Below are 17530 nucleotides of genomic sequence, written 5' to 3'. Positions count from 1 at the left end.
CTAGTCAGGTTTTGGTATCACTTTATGACATCTCTGCAAAATATGAATAACCTTTAAGTACTTGAAGCTGATGACATTGGTTGCCAATCTCATTGGCTATAAATATTTGTGAATACTCTGGGTCATCAAGGTAGAAAGTATAAGAATAATTTGGTTCAATTTTCTTTCTTCATGTTAATCAAGAATTATTTGTTAAGAATTTAACGTTTCAGGGGCTGGTCCAGTGGCGCAGCAGTTAAGTGGGCATGCTCCGCCACAGTGGCCTGGAGTTCACGTGTTTGGATCCCCGGCACGCACGGACGCACCGCTTGTCAAGCCATGCTGTGGCAGCATCCTGTATAAAGTAGAGGGAGATGGGCACAGATGTTAGCTCAGGGCTGATCTTCCTCACCAAAAAAAGAATTAAACGTTTTAAGCATATTTAAAACATCCTAGAAGTTGGGACTCTGCTTTGTTAACAAAGACTTTGAGAAAAGATGAATAAACACTACCTCCTTTATTATCCAATTTTGTTGTTTAATAACCTTTGCTGTCAATTCAGTGAACACATTTGTGAACTCCCTCTAACCAGAGTGCTGAAAAATTATTCACTTGAGTGCGTTTGAATTAAAGAAAAGTAAAAATGATTTCATTTTAAATAATTTCATAGGGGAGGGTGCTCTAACACGCTGAGAATAGAAATGTAAATGTCAATCTTACGTGTGTTTTTTCTTACAAATTCATAATAGACTTACTGGCATGCCTAGAGAGCTCCCGAATGTTCAAGGTGCTCGTGATCACGGCTTTAGTTAGCTTGTGTGTATTATATTTCATTGAGTAACTGATTTTATAACCAGAAAAGTTGTTTTAATTATTATAATGAAAGGTGATATCACTGATACTATTATTGACTTAAAGTGTTTAAATATCTCTCTGCTAATATTCAGTTGTGGAAATTCCTGACATAAATTATGTTGAACATCTTTATTTTTTAAAAAAGCTTTATGCAAACATTTTAAATAACTATACTGTTATATTCGAAGAAGGAATTAAATTACCAGGGCAATGGTAGCAAGAATATATAGCTGCATGTCTGCCTTAATAGATTTATGATAAGGGTGTTTCTGTATAATAAATTCCAAGTAAAATATAATTTATTTTCTATACCATGTAACGCCATCACACAAAGCAGACTTATACATGAAAATAAAGGCAAAGGAAAGACCTCTGGAATGCAACTGGGGAGTCACTTTGAGTCACGCTGAATTGGAAAAGGATCTATAATAATAAAATTAACCTCCTGGAACCCCAGTAGCCTCAGGATATATAATCTCAGAACACATTAAACGATACAATTGTTTTGACACTGAGTCCTATAAATATAAAAAGGAAAAGTAAATCTTTTCCCATGCATTTAATACAACTCTTGACATTTAAAAACAGAATTATATAAGTTTTTCAAAGTGTTTTATTTTTTCTTGAACTAAATATATGTAACTGAAATGTTTATGATCACTCCCTCACCCTCCCGAGAGTAGCACCCTCTAATATCCAATGGCAATACACTACACAGACAAAGGCCTTTCTACTCATGAGCCTTGGATCAGTGAAAGTATGGAGAAGTGTGTTCTACCCACGAGAGACAAATCTGAAGTCTCTGGAGGATCCTTTCCTCTCAGCTCCAGGTATCTTAGCAAAGAGCTGGGTCAGCTGTCTCATTATGACTTAGCAGTAAATGCTGGGTGACCTAATCACCCAGGGACACAGGCACAGAGATCAGTAGCATCTCCTCATTTAACAGAAAATATGGTATATTTAGAAAAATGTATAATCCTAAAATAATCAGATGGATCTAATAGAGATGAGGTAAGCAAATCAAAAAGAAATTATTTCTCTCACTTCACCTTTTCCTTTGTCATACCTGTAGTTTCCCAGAGTGGTTGTTACATATTCAGCAAAAGAGAAAAATAAATATTCAAGTAGTCACTTTCCACTGTAATTTCAGTCTGCCTTAACCGGGAAGAGCCCAATCCTCTGAAAGATAGTAAGCACTCACAATGAACAACAAAAAGACTATTTATTCAGCTCCTTGAGCTTATCAAAAAGAAATGTAGACAGTTTCTATCTTTTCTCATTTTATTGCCAATAAAGAAGTTATGGGGGAACTACCTGATATCAGAGTACATTTAAAAAGCAACATAATGTTAAATGTTCCATATGAAATAATTTAATCCAACATTCATATTCTTGACAAGAACAATAAAGGATGTAGTATAGGTTTCATCTAATAAATTATTTACTTCACAGTAATTTTGTGATCAACCACGTATAAGTTTCTGGGGCTAGGTCATTGAAGCAGATGTGTTTCTCAAGTAGAGGAAAGTGACCTACTGCTGAACCGGTGACCTTTCAGGACTGTATTAGAGTGTATGTTCAACTGATTTCAACTTTTTGTAGAAATCTAAAATTAAATTAAATAGATCCCAAAAGAGAGCAATTAATAGGCACAGATCATGTATGTGAAAAAGACAAATACATTAGAATCTTTTTCTACAGTTCAATGATAAATTGACAAAAAGATCATAACTACTGTTCTCTCTCACAATATATTCTAAGTAGGTGTAAGAGCCTAGAGATCCAACAGAAGGAAGAGGGAAGTTGTATTCCCAAACTCCACTTGCTCCTGTGAGAAATATGTTAGGAGACTGACACATAGTGGTTAGGTCCGATTCTGGGTGGGTGGAATGGCAGCCTCAAGTGAAAATGGGGCAGATGCCAGAAACAGGGCATGAGGGCTTTTCAACTATACTCTTTCCCTCCCCTTACACTTCCCCAGGCCGACCACTTCCAGCTCCAAGAGCACCAAATTCAAAAACAAAATACAGCAGCCCAAGCTCAGAATCAACCCAGCTGCAGCTAAAAAAAACAACATAACATAAGACAAACAAAGATTAGGCTAGAATGGGAAGCAGAAAACAGAGGGGAAGGCAAATTAGTATGTCCCTGATGGGTCCCTTCTCACCTCTTTCCTTTTCACCCTGTGAGGTAAGTGATTACAACCATAGAGAGTGAGCTTCACAGAAATAGCATTGCTCAGAGCAGTGATACAGAGAGATTCCTTGAGGGGCAAAACGGCCTGATTATGTGAAGCAAATGAGTTTAGCAACACCAGAATTCTCATTTGAGGATATCTCCTCCTCTCCTCAATACACACATAGACAGCAATTCATCAGGAGAAAAGCTGGGAAGTGGCTTTCATCTATAAACCCAAGTAAAAATAATTAAACAATATAGCTGAATCTTCCCAGGGAATGTGAGCCCACACAAAAGATAATGATATATCAAGGAATGCAATCACCACAAAGAAAGACATTATAAATTAGAAGAACCAGGAAAAAAAAAAAAAAACAAAGAAAAACAGAAGAATAATAAATAAAGTCATCAGAACAAAACTTTAAAATAAGCTTCATAAATATTTTTCAAAGAAAAAAAGAAGATGATTGATACAGAAAGCAAGACCTGGCAGTTTTTTCTTGTTGTACTTGTGAGGAGGGATATTCTAATAATCCACTTTTGTTTTCTATTATTTCTATTCTAATAATCCACAGATGTGTTCTAATATTTATCATAGTCACCTTGAAAATTTTATTAAAATTTATGTAAAACAATAGGGGCCAGCCCTATAGCGTAGTGGTTAAGTTAGGCACATTGCTCTTTGGTAGTGGGGTTTGCGGGTTAGGATCCCAGGCATGGACCTACACCAACTCGTCAGCCACACTGTGGTGGCGACCCGCATATAAAGTAGAGGAAGATGGGCACAGATTTTAGCTCAGGGCTAATCTTCCTCAGCAAAAACAAACAAAGAAACAAAAAACAATGCTATTTAATTTCATGTGCTCCACCAGCACTTTCTCAAGGTTCCACCAAGTGTGTCTCTGCTTTTCACCCTCAGTGTTCTTTTCTGAAGCGCAGTCAAGAGGTGTGGAGTGGAGGTTAATGCACACAGAGCCAACTCTCACCCAGTGGAAGATGGCTGCCTATGAAGATATGCTCAGCCTTCCTTCTGAAAGGGAAACAATTCTACAAGGCAGTTCTCAGGGGTCCCTGTTGAATCAACTCCCATTGTCTACAGCAGTGACGTCAGTAATGCACACTTTATTGCCTTTTCTCCTTCTCTAGCTGTTTCCCTGCCTCCTCTCCAGTGCATCCTGCAATCACCTCCCAGATAGGCTCTCTGCCCCCAAGCTTTTGTCTCAGGCTCTAGTTTCTGGTGGATACCAAAGCAAGACATATTTCTTCTCAAGACCTCAATCACAGCACACACAATGCTTTTTCTTTTTGAATCTATCACTCCTTAACTTGTCTTTTGTCTGAATTCCAAAAAATTTCTAATTATTTTCAAGAAATTCTGATGATCATTTAGTCTTCTCAAAATGTGTGTGTAAAGAAATCTTAAGTTGATTTCCCTCTAAACTTGTTTCTCATCTTGTATCTCCTAACAATAAATGGCATCATTGTTTACTCAGGCAAAGCCACACAACTTGGAGCTCTTGCCTTTCCTCGCTGCCCTTCACACCCAAAGTCCCACAGGTTCTTCTTCATAAACATCTCCTAATTCTTGACCTTTTCCTTCACCTCTTTGCCATTGCTGTAGAATTTTCCACTCGTCATGGGGAAGATTTTTGCCTATGGATATACATTTGTATGACCATACAGGGTTTTTAAAAAGATTAGAATTTAATGCATTTAGTTTTAATGCATTTCTGCATTTCTACTTTCAGTTTTGATTTTATAACAACTCAGTCATCTTATAACAACTTAGTCTCTTACAACAACTCTCTTAGCCTCTTCTGACAACTTAGTCATCATTATCAGACTCACCATGCTCTTTCATACCTTAATGTGGTTATTATGTTCATGCTACCAGGAATGCCCTTCTTATCAATAGTCTAGCTTATGAAATCCTAATTTTCCAAGGCTCAACTTTTACATTATGCTCTTGGTGACTCTTTCTGACCTAGATTTGCTCTGACCTTTGCCCTTCCATAGTAATTTTTGCATAATTTTCTACAACATATATCACGCTGTATTATTACTTATTTTTATTCTCTGCCAATAGAATATGAATTCTTCTATCTTAATTACATTTGTATTTCTAACACTCATTCGTTTAACACATAATAGGTACTTATAAACATTTAGAATATAAAAGAATGACTATACATCACAAAGTAGGTATCATTTTTTCTAAACTTGACTCAAAAAAATAAAAATAAAATTTACTGTCATACTATAGTGACTTATGTACATCAGATGTCAGACAATTTTTTTCCTTGTTCCAATCAATAATTATATTTTTGTTATCTTACTACCTTACAGGTAATTTTGTAAAGAGCAAAAACTATGAGAAATATATGTAATAAGGAATCATTTAAGTCTCACGTGGCATCTCTTCAAAGCATCCTTTTTCCTGCAAATTCCAGGGAGTTATTTGTTTGTTTTCGTCCGGAGACATTTCCGCTGAAGGCTTAGAGGAAGCGATAACCAAAACAGGACAGAAGAGATGGACAGTGGATTCTCTGAGAGAGCACCATGAGTCTGGTGTGGAGTCCACTCTATACAGAATAGAGAAAGCAACAAATGTGCCAGACTCAATGCAAACCAGTTCCTGCTGATACATTGCTTCGCTCCTCGTGGGATGGCTCTGCATCTCGGAAAGAGAGAAAGATTGTGGTAGAAAATAAAAAAACAAAAACAAAAAAAAACAAAAGTGGGATCACAAGTAGGCTTCTTTTGATACTCCCCTCCCTCCCTAAAACATTGAACTTGATAAGAAGATGACAGTGTTTCCTAAAGATTTCACTCTCCTCCTTCACCCTTCCTCCACCCTGGGGGATGAGGTCTTGACACTTTGCATGGGGCAATCATTGATTGAGCTCCACTTGACAAACTATCAAGAGAGCTTACCCAAAGTGCACAATATTTCAGCATATCTCTGTATGGCCTAGTTGACTCCCTATCCTAACGTATGGAGCCCTGCAGGTTAGCCCTGATCTAGATTCTGTGACAAATTCTCTCTTTAGATATTGGAAATACAAAGAATAAACAGTTAAAATACCTTTATTTGCTCACAGTGAGTTTTAGAGGGCCACTAAGAAGGACATCCTTGAAGAATCAAGGCAGAGAATCTGGTGAGAGAATAAAAAACAGGAGTTCTGTAACTTGACCTGTGATACCAGATGAAATATTGGTCTATGAGAAACAATTTAGATGAATAATTATTGGGAGGAAAAAAGAATAAAACAATAGAAGTGGACCAGTAATAACGTCACTAGTTGTCTTACTCTTTTCCCCAATAAAAACCATTCTTCTAGGTCATTAACATCTGGTTGATAATAGTCACTACTACCCTCAGCACCTCCCTGGCTACCACTGACAGTTCACCCACCGGTCCCCTGAGGCTCACTTGTGGTGGCCCTCATCCTCACTTGTCTTTCAGGCCAGGGTGTGTCCAGATCCTTATAGCAATGAAGGTCCCCCTTAAATTCCAGGAAACAAAGGCACAATAATTTCTTCTGAGGCTGTGACCATCCTTGCTACGCAATTTCTCAGAATCACTCTCCTGTGGTCGCTTGTGGGAACTGCTAACTCGGCATTGTACAACTCAGCTGTTTCACTGTCTCTGCTGATAAGACAGCTGCCTGTTATCACAGGTCTTTCTTGACACCAACTCCGTCCTAACACCAGTTCCTTCCAACCACAGATTCTAAGGCCTAATTCAAATATCTGTTCTCTTCCTGTGGGTTATTTTTTTCTAAGAATAACATCTTTAGAGACTTTTTTTGCTGTTTCTATTTATGATTATGCATATTTGATAACCTGTCTCATCTAGCCTTAAATGACTCTAGCAAGATCTATGGGGCACTAACCATGTTGGAATGTGTAGCTTCTTAGAACAGACTGAAGTGGATGTAGTAAGTACATTGATGCAAAACCACTTGAGGAAGAAAAGTAAAGGAGAAAGAAAGAAAAACTAACAGCTGCCAAAATAAGATCAGGCAGGAAGAGTAAGTACCTTACAGTAAAATGAACATAGTAGCAGACCAGAAAATGAAACAAAGTAATAAACATGTACACAGGATTGTGGTCTTCGATTTTGATCTTAACATAGGAAGATGAATCAAAATGAAATAAAATTTTCCAGCAAGAAAGTGCATAAATCTATTCTTATTGATTTGACTCCAATATTATAAATTACAACAAAATGGTAGACTGAATTTGGGAAGTGGGTTATCAATCTATGACATTACTTAAAGAACTGAATGCTGACTATAATACAATAAACTTAAAGATAAGAAAGACGAACACCTCTTAGAAAATCAAAACACAACTCCTTTATGTACACACGTGGCCTTAGCTGAATTTTAAGAGGTTATATAGAATAACTTTCTTCAAGGACAAATTCCAAGGGATAAGGGGTCATTTCTCTTATATATTGAGATTACCTTCTACCACTGGATGCATTATCAATTGATATTGATTGTAAATCGTGATGAACAAGAATAATTTATATAAGGAGCATAATTCCAGGAATTACACTTAGTGTTATTCCCTTAAATGAAATTACAGGTGTTTTAAAGCTATTTTTCTTAAAGTAACTGTCTTTCCAGTAGAAGGAGTTAAATCAGTTATTGACTTCACTTCTGGCATTCATCAGCTATTCTTACAGGCTAAAACTTTTCTTTTTTATGTTCCATAGCATAACAATGAGTGCACTGTGGATGGAAAAAAGGTGAATCAGACACTTTGAGCCATTTTCCTCCTCATAAAACAGGCCATACTGCCTTCCTTTTGATTTGACTTCATGATCAACTGTTATATCTTATATTGTGAGATCCTTTTTAATGTATGACATAATACATAATTTTCTACACAATGTACCCAAAAGTGATGTTTATAGCTTTATATATAACTTCCTCAGGAAACAACAAAAAGGTGAACACTGGAAAAACAGACTCTTAAATATGTCAATTTTCTTTTAGGTGAAAGTTCAATCCTTTCCTTCAGGTAGAAGACAGTAATTATTATCACCTAAGTTCCTTAGGAAAAAATATCTTTGCATACCAAATGCACTTATCAACGAATTTCAATTGCTAGGATTTAGATATTTTCGAAGACACATGCTTAGTTCTGTAATTCCTAAACACAATACAGTAAGATCTGTGGAAGAGTTTTCTTAATCTACTTTAATATTTTGAGCAGAAAACTCATTAATGATCAAATACATCATTACATTATACTGCTTTAAAATGCTCATAATTTATATAGATAATTTTTGTCCAGGGATAATCAATGAAGGAATCACTTTTTCCCATAAAAATGTTATTAGTTAACAATTTTATCTGTTAAGATACAGATAACATGATCAGATTAATTTTAGATTAGTATAATATTTTGTAAAAAAATGATAATTCTAGACAATTTTCCTTAGTCACAATAGTAGGGATAGAACTACAACTACCTTCTAAAAATGTTTTATCGTGTAGAATTTATTGAGGTAGAAGGTCTTACAACAGCTTGTTAAATTGTCTCCCTGCTTCCATGTCTTTCCACTTCCTTACACCCTTTCCAATGTCAATAAATTCTTTTTCTAAAAAGTTTTTACCTTGCCTTTCCCATACTCAAAAAAATTTTACACTAAAACACACTTTTTATCTCATGATCATTTCTTCTTGTATAATTCCATCCATCAGCCCTGCCACTATCATGGGCATCACGGTTTTCAGCCCTTCAAAATCACCTTTTTTCTTTAAGATCCAAAAAAAATCATATCTTCCAATTTGTAACTTTCCTTAAAATCTCCATAGTCCTACCACTGCAAAGTTAATGCATTGCTCATTTTGTGTTTCTATAATACTTTGTACATATTGTATATATGTATTAAATAATTTATCATTATGAATTACTTGTTCAGGTGTTTATTTCTCTGATTTTATAGCAAAAACAATAAATGTGATTGCCATATTTGACTAACAGTTTTACCAACAACATTTAGCACACTGCCTCTGCAAAATAAACGCTTAATGAATGTTATAATAGTGAATGACATTGAGTTGAATATAACATAGAAAGGGTATCTTTTAATCCCTATCTCTTTCCATATAGACATAAATCTACTTTTCTCTCTTTCTTGCCCACATCGAAACTAAATGTGGCAATGAACTATGATTCAAATTTTTCTTTCAATACCAGGTGATATTAAAAATTATTTAATAACTTTTAGATACTTATTTTAAGGTTTATTAAGGAGAATTCATTCCTGCCAAGCAAATAGTTATAAATCAATTACTAATGTTTAAAGCAATTTTATTCATACTGCTATTAAAACTTAACAAATATACAAGATATTTTGTAACATTCTACAAAATTTAAATATAAACAAGTGCATTGAGAATGATTTAAAATATTCATGGAGAAGACATAACTTTACAATATCCTTCATTGAGCAGAAACTTTAGCTAGCACATTGAGAAAAGGTTTTGGAGTCAGAGAGCTTCAACTAACATACTCTGTTCTAGTTCCTGTCTCATTCTGGAAACACAAATTTGACAGATGCATTTTATTCAAAAGTCAAGCTTTTTTCTGAGTGGTTGTTTCTTATTAGCTTACTGCTTTCAGCACGAAATCATTAAAAGTATCTTTACTCCTCTGGTAATCTCTGATTAAATGGGTCTGAGAATCCAGGAAATTAATTAAGTATTGTCAAAATGGAGCACTCATAAACATAAACACTATGAATACTATGTGCTGTATCTTTATACTTATTCCCTAAAACAAGTATAAAATATCTAGGTCTAAAATATAAGTGTAGAAGTCACTAGCCAAGTTATCGGTAGAGTATAAATATGTAAACTTCCAAGATATGCAGCTTTGGCAGTGTATATAAAGTAAATTAGAAAAGGTAACACTACATCTGTTTCAGACAAGGAATATATTTCAAGAGGGATAAAAATGTTCTTGTTAAGTGTTCATACAGAGTACAGAAAGAAATGAAGGAAATAAGAAGATTTTAAAAGGTAAAATGTGTTTTATAAAATATTAAAACACATTTACATATATAGTGTGAGTAGGCGTGCTATATGTCATAATCTATAAGATGGTAGATGTTAACATTCAGATCTCTTTTTATTCCCATGCATGATTGCAATAATACACACATACACTCATACACATGATATTTATAAAGACAATAGAATACTTGGGCAGTATCACATAGGTTACATACAAGTTAGGGCATTTCTTTTCTGGATTTAAGTGGGAAATAAAAATGTTTAAGATGAACACACACATCCATATTTTAAATAAACATTTAGATAATGGAAATAGAAAAAATGTTTTGTTTCCTTTCTAAATCTACTTATAATTAACTCAATTTGCTATGTTACGTTGCAAATAAATATAGAGTCTGATTCACAATCACCTCTCTTTTTGGAAAGTAAAAGATTAAAAACATAATTTTAGAAGATAAAGAATATTACAGCTAAGCAAACATCTTTTTATTTCTTTTCTCTGTTTTCAGAACCACATTCCCAGAACTGATAGAGTCTGATCTCCGTGAGGAGGAAACAAATATTAAACTCTCAATTAATGTTAGCACTGCTTTTTTCCCTTCAATTATCATGAAATGTATTTAAATAATTTTTATATATCAATAATTAGAAATTACTGTTATTAACTATTACTTTTATATAAAATAGCCTATAATAATAAAATAAAGATGTAAAGTAAAATTATATAATTGGGAGTTAATCGGGGTTTTGTTTTCCAATCATCTTCTGCTAACCCTTTTAAAGTTAACAGAATCCTTTTGATAGGGAAGAAACAAAAATCCTTTCCCATTAAAAGAAATAGTATACAGTAAAGCTGACACTCCTGGTAGAGCAATAAATTAGATCTATGTCAACAGGCACTTAATTATAATCAGGTATAAAACGGGTGACCTTTGACATATTTGTCGATGTCCTCAGGGGATAGAATCTTTAATTTAGATGAAGGGTATTATCCACTTCAACAATTGAATTCATGCAAATCTTTAAGCATAGCAAAAAAATTTTTAAGATGATAAATATTTACAAATACATAAAAGAGTTCTCAAAGGCATAGTCCTCTCTCAACAATGTTAATCAACTGAAATGAAGAAAAATTCTTCTTTTATTGCAAACAAATTAAAGAATAACATATTTACAGAAACTAATAGTTATTTATCAAGGGATAATGAATCTGCCTGGTAACTGAGATAACGTAGTAATTAAGGGATAAATTGGTATTTATATTTAATTATAAAGAAATCTATACTTCATTTAGTATATAAACTTGCTAAAAGCAACCTAAGTGCACCATGTACTTTTAAATTTACATATAATTACATAATAAATAACACTTTAGTGTTTATTAATTTATTAATTTTGATTATTTCATTAAGAGACTAAATAATTATTCTGTACCAAGTTAGATTTTCATTATTTTAGATCTAGTAAACGTAACTTACAGGTTCAGTTTTCCAGTATACATTTTTCTGGCAGTATTACCTGCAAATTCCAAATACTTCATCATATTTAAACTGATGGGGCGTCTTGTTTGACAAAATAAGTAGTTCAGTGTGGAGATCTCTCACCCTAGAAGGAATATTCAAGGTGACATCCTTGACTACTGAAGGGATAGACAATATGGCCAATTATGTAATATGAAAAGTCCTTTATGAGTCACTATGTTAAAAAAAATTTTTTTCTACTTTCCAGTGAAATTAGTACCCTATAAAAAGGACCAAAGAGAGGAAAATGAGAACACAAAGATGGGGAATAAAGAAACTGTAAACAAGTGAGAGAAAAAATTAAAAAGGAAAGGTTTGTTTCATGTTTAACAATGCCAAAAAAGGGTATCAGAGCAAGTGGGCAGTGTGACATATATCACCAGATTGCATAGCTGGAGTGATGTACTCCACTGTTGATGTCTTTGGCTCTCACTTTATCCTGCGAGGTTGATCTTCTGAGGATTATTTTCAGGAGTACAACTACACATTATGAACATTTTCTGTCATGTTCTGGGAATATTCAAACCTTGCAAAGTTGGAATAATACTATCAGCAACTTATACTTAGGAATAAAAGATGTGATGAAAAGTCCCTTTCATAGTAAAATGTGATACATATCTGCTAAAAAATTGGATCCAATATTCCTCTTATTTCAGAGTTTTTAAGCTCTCTGTACTTTATTCTGAAAACAAATGCAATTGAAATATACAAATAAAAATCTGAAAGTTTTTCAATCAGAAAAAAATTGAATTTTCTATATATTATTTCTTTCTTGGCAACTGTAAGTTTCTGTTAAAAAATTAATTACTATTCCATCGAAAGCTGAAATAGAGGGGCTCTGCTGGTGGCGTGGTGGTTAAGTTCGAGCACTCCACTTTGGCGGCCCGGAGTTTGCAGGTTCAGACCCGGGCGTGGATATATGGAGCACTTATCAAGCCATGCTGTGGCTGATTTCCCACACATAAAATAGAGGAAGATGGGTAGGGATGTTAGCCCTGGGCCAATCTTCTTCAGCAAAAAGAGGATTGGCAACAGATGTTAGGTCAGGGTTAATCTTCTTCAACAATAGCAACAAAAAGCTGAAATAGAGTCCTTAACATAAAATACAGAAATTCAGAGAATGGTTTTAAAGGGCAAAATTATACTTGACACTGAGCAAATATAAGTTAAGAAATGTCAGACTAAGATTTAATTCCAAAATTAAAAGCAAGTTGATTTTATCTTTATTTGTCAAGAAAAATATACAAGTAGTTTAAAAATCAGTCTGCTTACTAATTGATATGACGCACAAGAGGATATATTTCTCCTGAATAATAATAACAAACAATATATGCTGAACATTTACTCTATGCTGGAGGCTGTACTATGATTTTTTTAAACTAACATGGCAGAGATGTTGAGTAATTAGCTCAAGGTCCCCAGCAGTAAATGGAGCTGGGAAGGGGACCGAGGCAGCCTGGCTCGGACATCATGCCCATAAACACTGGGCTAAATTTTTCAGTAAACTGAGTGTCTTTCTGATAATAAGCATATTGTCTTATGAAGACAATCCCAATGGTGGACACTTGTAGAGGTTCTTAAAGTTGTTCTTCATATGAAATTAAAATTTCTCTTTGTGGATACAAAGTCTACTTTAAACAGCTTTTGTTTTCTTAGCTTTTTTCATTGCACTCTCATTAAAACCCTGCTACATTTCCTACAGTTGCCCGGCACACTTAGCTATATGTAATGTGTGTGTGTGTGACAGTTGGATTTAAACATATGTAATTGAGTTTGTTTTGTCAAACCCATCAAGTAAGGAGAATATCTGCTAATTTGTCTTGTTGGATCCAGGCTATTTCCCTACTCTCTGCATTTATTTGAGGAAAAGTTGTTAACTAGTTTCAATATCTAGTAAAGAACTAGAAAGCCAAGCGAAATTTCTGATTCAGAAAATAAGGAGAAACCAAATCATGTGATATCTTGAATGTCTTAAAACTCATTTAGAATAACCTCTTTCTGACATATTTGAATGACAACAAATAGCACTAATAGGAAATAGAAACTGATAGAAGATAAAGACGTAAAAGATAGGAGAAGATGGTATAAGAGATTCACAGACTTGAGCAGAGAATAGTTAGGCCCGGTAAATTTTTATTATTACCAAATTGACTCCATGAATAAATACTGAAAAGTCAAATGACTTTCATACTCATCACTAACTCAAAAACATATACTCTTGGGAACAATGGAAACCAGACATTATTAGACATAAAAAAAATAAGACATCTTTTAAAAGTTTTTTTTTTTTCTTTTAAAAGTTAATTTCTCATGTAGTAACATATACTCAAGACATGGAACCTACTATGTGCCAGGAATTGTTCTAAATAATGTGAATATATCACTTCTTCTAATCCTTGCTGTTAAAGGTGGATTGATGATAAGAACACTGAGGCTGAAAGTTGAAATAATTCGCCCAATTGAGAATTCAACTAAAAAAAGTTACAGCCAGAATTCAAGCTTAGTTTTATTTGATTTCAAACCTTGAGCTCCTCTCACCATTCTATGCTCTCTCTTGAATATCAGATTTCATAGAGCCAGAATATTCCAATTAAAAGGAGGCACATATGATAATTATAGAGGAGTTCACAGCAGTGATCCAGACACCGAGTGCCTCTGTTCATTTCAAAAAGTAAAATGACATTCTGAAATTCTAATTAATTTTAATTCACAGTTATCATGCTCTAAATGTCATACAACTTCACTGAGAGGGAAAAAAGAGGGAGAAGAGGATATAAAAAATAAAAAAGGATTTTACAACTTCCAAAATAGTAACAGTCATGTTCTTTTCAGAACCAAATATGATTTTAAATTCAGACGTTGGAGAAGTTTCACTACATATATTTGTGTGTGTGTGTATATTTGTGTGTATATGTATGTGTGTGTGTGTGTATATATATATATATATATATATATGTATTACTATATTTTTTGTCTATCAGTGTGAATTTGCTTCAGATCTATTAATGTTGCCACAACTAGCTTGGGTGTACTTCAGGAAAGTAAAGACCAAAGAAAAAGTATTATTTCATCACATAATTACATCGTCAAAATAAATACTACTAGGGTAAGAAATTTTACTAATACAGTAATATTTCTCTAATGTCAAATAGATAGCCAGGAAACCCCCCTCTCATTTTTTTTTGTCTGTTTTATTTTGTTGTTTTGGTTTTTTCTTTCTTGCTTTGCTGACAATTTTTGACTCAAGACCCAAAGCAGAAGTTGCTGAGTTAACACTAGCCTTTCTTCCTTTGTAAATGTCTTTGCCTCTTCAGAAGATTTTATTAGATAGAGATGGAAAAGTTAGTGGAGAGTGCCTTTCATCAAAGGCAAGATCTTTAGGAGGGACTACCCGAGGCTGAGGAGGGAATAGAGTGTTCTGTTGCTGAAAGCATGAAGGACCCAGATACTGTTATCTGTCTAGTAGGACCCCATCTGTGCTTCAAGAGCTGGTGAGGCAGGGTGATGCAAGTCAGAGACCAGACTTTAGCACCAAAATCTTCTGGATCCAAGAGTAGCATTTCAGTAGCAGAGATGCTGAGTCTGAGAGAATCATGCAATTTGGTATCATAGGAGTCCCACAGGTAAAGAGGGTAGACAGATCATCTATAACAAGAAGAATATCCTTTAGGTCTTGGCACTGTATGTAAGACCTAATAATCTTAGCAAACCGTAGTAAGGAGGTGCAGGGCTTAGTGTCAGGTTTAGAGTCCTTAAGTTTGAGAATAAACGATATTCTTACACACCTACATTTGTGGACTGAGGCTTATGGTTCTGAAATATAGAAATTATAAATAGAATAATAGAATTATAAAATTGCTGATATTACAGTGAAACATTAATGTTACATATAAATTGTGTATAATTTGGACTTATTACAAAATTTCAAATTATATCTGAGAATGGTTGGAAGTTAAGAAATAGAGATACTCTATTATGTAACATCTACTTTTCAAGGGTTCCTCTAATAAAAAAATGCTTCTTGGATTTAACAGATTATATCTCAAATCTTAAAAGGTGAAATAATGCATCAGTGACTTAAAAAGTGCCAAAGATAATTCAAACACATTACAGTGTGTTTCATTCTTTAAGTTTGAAAAATCTAGTCCTTAACTCACTCTTAAAACTGTAAAAACATTTCAAGCTATTTTGTCCACAAAATGGCCACTAGGCTAATTGTTTCACCAATAGGTAAAAAGTTATAAATCATTCAGGGAAAAATTAATTAAAATAATTTCAGGAAAAATACTCTTTAAAAAACAAATAAAATATTTCAAAAGTAAATAAAAATGTTGAGACATGATCTTCTTATTGAAGTAGTTATCATTAAAGAGAAAATACAATGGAAAGTAGAATTGTTTTCCTTGCTCCTCTGTAGGTAAGATTTTTGTTTGTTTTCTGTCTTTCTTCTTTTAAGATTTTTCTCTGTCTTTGTTTTTCTGCAGTTTAACTATGATATGCCTCATTATAGACTTTTTTTTAGTATTTATGCTGCTTTTGTCTGTGATTTAGTGTCTGTTGTTTCTTTTGGAAAATTCTCAGATGTTATTGCTTCAAATATTTCTTCATTTCTCTCTTTCTCCTGGTATTCTCATTATGCATGTTACACCCTTTGCAACTGTCCCACCATTCTTGAATACTCCATTCCACCTTTTTCATCCTTTTTTCTCTTTGCATTTCAGTTTTGGAAGTTTCAAGCTCACTGATACTTTCCTTGGCTGTATCCAATCTATTAATGAGCTCATCAAAACATTTTTAATTTCTGCTACAGTGGTTTTGACTTCTAGCATTTCTTTTGATCTTTTAGCAGAATTTCTCTCCGCTTACCTTATCCATGTGTTCTTTCATATTGTCAACTTTTTCCTTTAGAGCCCTTACTATATTAATCTTTGTTTTAAATTCTCTGTCTGATAATTCTAACATTTCTGCCATATCTGAGTCTGGTTCTGATGCTTGTTTTGTCTCCTCAAACTGTGATTGTGTCTTTGTCTTCAAACTGTGTTTTTGCATAAAACTTATGATTTTTTGTTGAGAGCCAGACATTATGTATTGTGTGAAAGGACCTGCAGTAGACAGGTCTTTTGTGTGAGGTTTATGTCTATTTGGCTAGGGGTAAGGCTGTGTTTACTGTCTGCCATAGCTATAGGTGTCAGGCAAAAACTCCCTCTGGCATCCTTAGTTCTGTCTCTTCTGTTGTTTTTGGTGGTCTTTACAGACTTCTTCTTAAAGAGGGTTATGAGATGTTCAGTTCTTTCAGTTGTATTCCACTGTTATTATCCAGAAGCTCTACTGATGTGATAATAAGGAGGAGGAGAAGCATTCTATAGTCCTATTAAGTCTCAGTCTTTTAGGAATCCTGTACTCCTATGATCTTACCAGTGCTCCTCAGCTGTTGTTTTCTCTACGGGGTAGGAAAGTAGGTATTTCCCTTACCACACATGGAGGACTACAGCAAGCTGGCTTTGGTTATTTCTCTTCCTCCAGGTCAGTTAGGCTCTGATAACAGCCCAGTAGGTTAGACTCTGGTAAAATAGTTTTTCTTGAGGGCAGGTCTTGTTAAGAAGGACAAGGTGCCCCAGCATATTTCAAAATGGCTACTTTTCCCCCTTCTTTTGCCAGAAGCATGAGGAGATTTTTCTCCAATCTTCACAGTGAGAAAGTGGTAGAGGTTCTGGAAGTAAAACTCACAAAAATGTAAGGAATGCCCCCTAACACTGAGCACTCCTAGAGTTTTTAACTCTCAGACTTGTCCACAGGGAGCCTCTGGCAATTTGTCAATCATAGTTTAGGTATTCCTACCCTGTTAGTGGTTCCCATGGAGGTTTCTGCTCTGGGGCTTCTGCACCAGAAAGTTGGGATTCTCTGTATGCTCTTGTGTGTCTCCAATTTTGGGGTAAGGGTTTGCCCTGTTACCATAATTCT

General features: G+C 34.4%; 1 long non-coding RNA gene across 1 annotated transcript; it reads right to left on the bottom strand.

Moving 5' to 3' along the window:
* Positions 1-270: 270 nt before the first annotated feature.
* Positions 271-5446, bottom strand: LOC147917350 (uncharacterized). The gene is made up of 3 exons (XR_015552096.1): positions 5422-5446; positions 1901-2013; positions 271-334 (listed from the first exon to the last, which is right to left on the bottom strand). It is a non-coding gene; the product is annotated as an uncharacterized LOC147917350 (long non-coding RNA).
* Positions 5447-17530: the final 12084 nt, after the last annotated feature.

Source organism: Ceratotherium simum, chromosome 4 (genome assembly GCF_057802395.1).
Source record: "Ceratotherium simum simum isolate JZ-2026a chromosome 4, ASM5780239v1, whole genome shotgun sequence".
Taxonomy (NCBI): domain Eukaryota; kingdom Metazoa; phylum Chordata; class Mammalia; order Perissodactyla; family Rhinocerotidae; genus Ceratotherium; species Ceratotherium simum.
This window is presented reverse-complemented; position numbering and strand designations above follow the sequence as displayed.